At 43.1% G+C, this 8,262-nt stretch overlaps 1 non-coding gene across 1 annotated transcript; it reads left to right on the top strand.

Annotated features, from left to right (window-relative positions):
* The first annotated feature begins 4,660 nt into the window (after positions 1–4,660).
* Positions 4,661–4,767, top strand: LOC132629539 (small nucleolar RNA R71). The gene has a single exon (XR_009578310.1). It is a non-coding gene; the product is annotated as a small nucleolar RNA R71 (small nucleolar RNA).
* The last annotated feature ends 3,495 nt before the right edge of the window (positions 4,768–8,262 follow it).

The following is an 8,262-nucleotide window of genomic DNA, read 5'->3' as shown; positions in this document are numbered from 1 at the left end:
TACAGTGTTGCACTTTCATAGGCATTGTACCTAAATTCATCCATCTCGTTGATTTGAAACAACCGCAGCTTAGTTGCTTCATGCCAATCCATATTCAGTTTTTTCAATGCCCAAAGGGCTTTATGCTCAAGCTCAATAGGCAAATGACATGCCTTCCCAAATACCAACTTATACGGTGAAGTCCCTATAGGCGTTTTGAATGCCGTGCGATATGCCCATAAAGCATCATCCAACTTTTTAGACCAGTCAGTGCGATTCACATTGACCGTCTTTGCCAAGATGCTTTTTATTTCTCTGTTTGAGACCTCAACCTGACCACTCGCCTGAGGATGATATGGAGTGGCAACCCTGTGATGCACGCCATATTTTTCAAGAAGATCAGCAAATGGTTTATTGCAGAAATGAGATCCACCATCGCTAATAATAGCTCTAGGAGTGCCAAATCTAGTAAAGATGTTCTTATTGAGAAACGCATTGACTCTCCTACCATCATTGTTAGGCAAGGCCACCACCCCCACCCATTTGGAGACATAATCCACTGCGACAAGAATGTATTTCAGGCCGTAGGAGCTCACGAAGGGCCCCATAAAATCAATTCCCCATACATCAAATAGCTCCACCTCAAGAACAAAGTTCATCGGAGTTTCATGCCTCCGACCTATTGTGCCCTGGCATTGGCATTTATCACAAGAGCGTGCCAACATATTTGCATCACGATAAATGGCTGGCCAGTAGTAGCCACACTCTAGCACCTTGGCTGCTGTTCGATTTCCACTGTGATGTCCACCAACTGGAGAATCATGGCACGCTTTCAAGATGTCCATCACCTCATATTCCGCCACACATCTCCGGATCATATTGTCAGCACACGTTCTGAATAAGTAAGGCTCATCCCAACAATACTGTCGGCAGTCTCGCAAGAACTTCTTCTTTTGATATGTCTTCAATTCTTCAGGAACGATGCCAGTTACCAAATAATTGGCAATATCGGCATACCATGGTGCCACATCATTGGAAATGACCAAAACGCTTTCATCCGGGAAAGTGTCATCAATATCTAGCACATCACTCGGTCTCCCTGGTGCTTCCAGTCTGGAAAGATGGTCAGCTACTTGATTTTCTGACCCTTTCCAGTCTCTGACTTCAAAGTCAAATTCTTGTAGCAACAACACCCATCTTATCAACCGAGGCTTAGCATCCTTTTTCGCCATCAAATAGCGCAATGCAGCATGGTTAGTGTGAACCACTACCTTGGCACCCAACAAATAAGCCCGGAACTTTTCAAAAGCATAAACAATAGCAAGTAATTCTTGCTCCGTTACTGTATAGTTCAGCTGGGCTCCATTCAATATTTTGCTGGCATAATAAATTGGGTGTAGGATTTTGTTTAGCCGCTGACCAAGCACATCACCAATTGCAAGACCACTGGCGTCACACATTAATTCAAAGGGAAGTGACCAATCTGGGGACACCACAATCGGTGCGGAGGTTAATTTCAGCTTCAACTCGTCAAACGCCTTGATGCACTTTTCATCAAAATTGAATTTGGATTCTTTTTCTAAGAGTTTGCACATGGGATTTGCAATTTTTGAGAAGTCTTTGATAAACCTTCTATAGAATCCGGCGTGCCCCAAGAAACTCCGAACTCCTTTTACTGAAACGGGCGGAGGGAGTTGTGAAATCACATCGATTTTAGCTTGATCAACCTCAATCCCTTTTTCTGAAATCTTATGGCCAAGGACAATGCCCTCCTTGACCATAAAATGACACTTCTCCCAGTTGAGCACGAGGTTGGTTTCCTCACACCGTTGCAGCACCCGATCAAGATGACCCAAACATTCATCGAATGAATCTCCCACCACCGAGAAATCATCCATGAAAACTTCAAGAAAGTTTTCAACCATATCAGAGAATATGGACATCATGCATCTTTGGAAGGTAGCTGGTGCATTGCAAAGACCAAATGGCATCCGGCTGAAAGCGAATGTCCCATAGGGACAAGTGAAAGTAGTCTTTTCTTGGTCTTCCAACGCAATGTTGATCTGGTTGTATCCTGAGTACCCATCCAAGAAACAGTAATAAGATCTTCCGGCTAGCCGATCAAGCATTTGATCAATAAAAGGCATAGGGAAGTGATCCTTGCAAGATGCGGTATTCAGCTTCCGGTAGTCCATACACACTCTCCAACCGGTGACAGTCCTTGTTGGAATCAACTCATTTTTCGAGTTAGGGACAACAGTGATGCCCCCTTTCTTTGGCACACACTGAACAGGGCTTACCCAAGGGCTGTTGGCAATCGGGTAAACCACCCCAGCATCTAACCACTTAATGATCTCCTTCTTCACCACCTCTTGCATCGGTGGATTTAATCTTCTATGATGTTCAACACTCGGCGAACTTTCCTCCTCCAACTGTATTCGGTGCTCACAAATTCTGGCGGGAATCCCCCGGATGTCTGCAATAGTCCAACCCAGAGCTCTTAAATGCTTTCTCAAGACTACGATGAGTCTTTGAATTTGGCCCTCATTCAGAAGCGATGACACAATAACTGGAAGAGTAGCATTTTCTCCAAGAAATACATATTTAAGATGTGATGGCAGTTTCTTGAGTTCCAGTTTCGGTGGCTCAATAATTGATGGTTTTGCTGGAGGAGTTGTTCGTTTCTCTAGATCAAGAGACAATTTCTTGGGCTCATAAGAGTAAGACCCCAGACCTGTGAGTGAATTCACTGTCTCATTATATCCCTCCATTTGGTCGGCATCAAAATTCACCAAGATGGCCAACAATGCTTCGCTCAAGCATTCTTCCTCCATTTTAAATTTCACTGCTTCATCCACCTTGTCAACAGAGTTTATGACTGAAATGCTTTGATAAGGACTAGGTAACTTCATGCCTTTGCTAGCGTGAAAAGTCACCTCCTCATCGTTCACCCGGAACTTTATTTCGTGCTTTTCGGAGTCCATAAGAGCCCTCCCTGTGGCAAGGAATTTCTTGATCAATAGCACAATCAAGAATCACGAAATCTGCCGGCAGTAGAAATTCCCCGATTTGAACCAGCACATCATCAACTACTCCAACTGGCATTTTTATCGATCTGTCAGCCATCTGCAACCTCATGGTAGTTGGCCTTGGCATAGCTAGCCCCGATCTCTTAAAAATTTCCAGGGGCATAAGATTTATGCTAGCCCCGTTATCACACAAAGCCCTGGCAAAATTTTGCTGCCCTATGGTGCATGGAATTGTGAATGCTCCAGGATCTTCCCTCTTTTGCACAGTGGTTTTGGAAAGAATGGCACTAACGCGGTGAGTGATACCCACAGTGTCGTGTTTCAATGGCTTTTTCTTCTTTGTTAAAAGATCCTTCAAATACTTAGCAAAGCCAGGTATTTCTTTAACAGCATCCATGAAAGGAATGTTCATCGTCAACTGCTTGAGTTGATCATAAAATCTCAAGCACTTCTCATCTTCTGTTTTTCTCACCAACCTTTGAGGAAAAGGCGGTGAAGATTTAAACAATTGGCTCAAAGGGCGAAGAGCACCGGAAAGTTTTGCCTTCCCCTTTTCCTGGTTTTCCACCGGTTCCTTTGGTTTATTAAGATTCAGCTCTTCTTCAACTACAATGGGGACTTCCTCCCCTGCTTCTTCCTCGACAATATCATCCAATACACTAGGCTGCTCTTCTTTTTCAACAATTGGTTCCTGATCAATTGTCTTTTTATTGTCACCCTGAAGTATTTTTCCACTTCTGGTGCTAATGGCAAGTACATTCTCCACAGAGTTCACTCCACTACCTTTTGGATTAGGAACTGTATCACTCGGTAATTGTCCCCGTTGAGGAGTATGCACTTCTCGGGAAAGGTCTCTGAATTGCGCTTCAAGCTTCTGAATGGAAGCTGAATGCGATAGTTGGACCTGGGACATTCCCTTGATTGTGCTCTCTGTTCTGTCTTGATTCATCAGCATTTTCTGCATCATACTCTTCAGTTCTGCAGAATCATTAGACGTGTTACCAGCAGAGTTAGTAGCTGAATTATCTTTCCATGGCTGGGAATTGGATGCTTGCCCCCTAGGTGGAATGTAGGGGTTAGAGCTCTTGTTGCCATAATTATTGTTATTGTAATTCCCTTGATTGGGATTACCCTGATCAGTTCTTCCATAATTCTGTCCTTGGTAATTTTGTTGAGGCCTTTGCCATGGGTGATTACCGAAACCTTGGTAGTTTTGCCGTTGATAACCCCCTTGCGAGTTATTGACATAATTCGCATCCTCATATTGTGGCTGCCCCTCAAGATAAGTTTCGTCAGAAACGTGATACATTCCGGGAGCATGAGGTGGCATCTCATCGATAACGTTTACACATTTGGCCTCTTTCTCCATAAGCCTTTTGGATAATAAATCCACGGTGGTTTGCAGTTGAGCGAACGCATGATCTCGCTCATGATTTTCTTTGGCCACCGCGGCCACAGAGGGACTACCATATGATAGGAATTCGCTATCAGTCGAATGCCAGGCTTGATTATGGGTAGTAAGCTTGTCGAGCAACCGGGTGATGTTGACAAAGGTTTTGTCCATAAAGCATCCCCCAGCTGCAGTGTTGACAGCTATTTGATTCATTGTATCTAGCCCCTTGTAGAACTTCTCTTTGAGAATTGCATCTGGAAATCCATGATTCGGAGATTGAGCTAGATAATATTTGAACCTCTCCCATGCAGCATATAGTTGTTCCCCTGGAAGTTGTTTAAACCCAAAAATCTTATCCCGAAGCTCAGCCTTTTTGCTGGGTGGGAACCATTTTTTTAGAAAGATATTGGCCAGCTCATTCCAGGTATGAATAGTATTGCTCGGAAGCTTTTCATACCATTCCCTAGCTTGGCCAGCTAATGAATATTTGAAAACCCGCAGTCGCAGTGCATCAGCAGGAACAACACCTTGAGATTGTTGGGAACATACATGCACGAAATTCTTTAGGTGTCGAAGTGGACAGTCTTCCGAAGAATTTCGGAAATAGCCTTCAAGTTTCAATAGCTGATAGATAGAACTATCAATTTTGAAATTAGCATTTCCTGTTCTCGGGGGAACTACAGCAGAAGCATAATCAGCTTCGTCGATGAATTCTGCAAATACATTCTCATCCTCCTCTTCTTCTGGTGCAGGATGGTTCACTTGGATCCCCCCTTGGTTCCCTTGATTGCGATGGGGTCTTCCAGCCATGTTCACCTGGTTCACTAAAACAGCAAACGAGGTGTGATGGAATAGAAAAAGTTTTAAAGAATAGTACACAACAATTAGTAATTTCTGAACCGTATTCCCCGGCAAGGGCGCCAAAATTTGATACGCTCAAATTACACTTATTAATGGCGTAAAGCGGACGTTGTCAAATATAGTAACCCAACAAGGTTGGGGTCGAATCCCACAGGGAATATGGAGAGAAAAGAGTACTAATCGTATGCGATACCAATCTTTAAATGCTTTAATCCTATTCCGGATAGTTTGAATTGATTGTTGAATAATGTAATTGAATACTTTGACTTAGAATGTAATTAATATGAGAGAGAGACTAAGGTTGTGTTTCCCAATTTGATTAGATATTATGCTTCGGATTTCAATGTGATATACTTCTAATGGTTGTTCTAAGAATATGCACTTGATCTCTTAAAGACTTCTTAATGTTTCCCAACAGTTAAGCAGTATTTCCTCTTTTTGATTCTTCCGAATATAAAAGAGTTACAATCGAAGAGCGACCAATAATGCCAATTTAGACTTATTCTTATTCCTAAGTTAGTCTATTAAACGAGGGTTAACGCCTCGAGTCATTGTTATTCAATCTTACCAATATTGACTCTCTTTCCCAAGAAAAGTCAATATAATGGCTTCGGCTAATGCTTGCAATCATTACCCAACGTTACAACACAAAGATAGAATAAATAACAACAACCATTATGCATATATCAATAATAGAAACCCATTCACATAATACCCATCATGGGATTCACAACCTTAGAATTGAAATTAGCTACTCATAATGTTTCTTGACAGAAAAAGCTTAAAGATTAACATAATACACTTACAATACTAATACAAGATGGAATGAGAGTGAAGTTGTTGCCTTAAATGCTCCAATCACTTCAAGATTAAAAATCTAGGGTTTATGCCTCTAAAATAAAATCTGAATAATGAATTAAAACCCTACATTATGTATTTATAGAGCCAAAAATCGCGCCAAGTTTCTGGACAAAAATGCCCTTACGCCGCATTGTTACGGACCGTAACTCAGGTTACGGTCCGTCCTTCATTTCGTCATTTGACCACTTCGACGTTACGGCCACCATGCGACGGACCGTACCTTGTGTTACGGTCCGTCCTTCTGAAGCGTAAGTGGTGACAATTACTTGGCAACTCTCTGGAATTTTGGATGATGTTACGGTGAAGGGTTACGGACCGTAACATGAGTTACGGACCGTAACACTAAACCGTAACACTGAAGATTTTATTGAAACTCTCTGGAAATTTAGCTCATGTTACGGTGACATGTTACGGACCGTAACATGAGTTACGGACCGTAACATGAGTTACGGACCGTAACACTTCACCGTAACACTGATGGTTTCAATGAAACTTTCTGGAAATTCAGGCCTTGTTACGGTTCAAAGGTACGAACCGTAACATGAGTTACGGACACCGTTACGGTCCGTAACATGAGTTACGGACCGTCGCTTAGCTCAAATTTGTCCGTTTTTCCAGCATTACTTCTCATTTCCGATCCTTAGTTAATCAACCCTATAAAACACAAAAATAACATAAGAAACAATATAAAAACACTTAAAATCAAGCAATATTTCTAGTTACAAAGGCATAAAATGTGCCAAAATTCACGGCACATCACCCCGGTAAGGTAAAAAAGAGTCACTGAACCAAGGAGAGATGAAACATGAATAGTCGAGAGTAACGGATCCGGAGCCGGATCGTCCACCGAAGTTCTGAAGATGCTCGAAACCTTGGCAAAGCGGGTAAATTCAACAGAGAAGAGGGTGGAAACGTATAACTCTCGGGTGGATCAGATACCGGGGGCTCTGCCTATTCTAAAAGAGCCGGATTCAAAAAGGTACATTCAAAGGCCTTTCCCTCCAAGTGCGGCTCCGAAGTTGATCCCGAAGAAGTTCAAGATGCCACATATCCAGAAATATAAAGGCACAACGGACCCACAGGAGCACATGACTTCGTACACCTGTGCCATAAATGGCAATGACGTCGAAGAGGATGAAATTGAGTCTGTGTTGTTGAAAAAGTTTGGGGAAACTATATCGAAAAGAGCATTGACCTGGTACGACCATCTACCCGAGCATTCAATCACTTCTTTTGAAATGCTCGCGGATGCGTTCATAAAAGCCCATGCTATAGCTAAAAAGGTACAGGCCCAGAAGGCGGACATCTTCTGTATAGCCCAAAGGGATGATGGGTTGTTACGTGAATTTGTGAACTACTTCCAAAAGGAACGGATGCAGCTCTCTCCGGTTCCGGAAGAATGGGCTGCACAAGCTTTCACCAAAGGGCTTAATCCTCGGAACTCGACTGCCTCATTCAAACTAAAAGAAAACTCTTTGGAATGCGAGGCTATGACCTGGGCATATGTTCATAACAGATACGAATCAAAGATTCGGGTAGAGGATGACCAACTCGAACTTCCCCCAAAACCCATAAATATGAGCAAAAGCTCTGAGAGGTCGAGAAAAAATTACGAGCCGGAGACGCGACCATCGAGGGAAAGGTATCGGCCATACTCTCATTCGGAAAAACCGAGCTTCAGGTCGGAAAAATCAAGGGTTGGTCCTAGTCACTTCTAGGGTAGGGGCGATAAACCGGCCGAACGCCCCTAAAACAGTCGAGGCCTCTCATTTAGGAGCGATGCCGGAAACTCAGCTAGCAACAAAGACTTGCCGAGGATATCAGAGTACAACTTCAATATTAACACTTCGGACCTCATCTCGACTATCGGCAGTATCACGGAGGCCAGATGGACGAGGCCAATAAGGTCAGACCCGGGTCAACGGGACCCGAGCATGATGTGTGAATATCATGAGACTCATGGGCACAGAATCGAAGACTGTCGACAGTTAAGGGAAGAAGTGGCTCATTTATCGAAGAATGGACACCTTCGAGAATTTCTGAGTGAACGACCCAAAAACCACTACAAAGAAAAGGAGAATCAAAAGCGTGCTGAGCAGGTGGAACCTCAACATGTAATCAATATGATAATTGGGGGAA

Source organism: Lycium barbarum, chromosome 2, assembly GCF_019175385.1.
Source record: "Lycium barbarum isolate Lr01 chromosome 2, ASM1917538v2, whole genome shotgun sequence".
NCBI classification, from domain to species: Eukaryota; Viridiplantae; Streptophyta; class Magnoliopsida; order Solanales; family Solanaceae; genus Lycium; species Lycium barbarum.
Note: the sequence above shows the minus strand (reverse complement) of the source record. Positions and strands in the feature narration are given on the sequence as shown.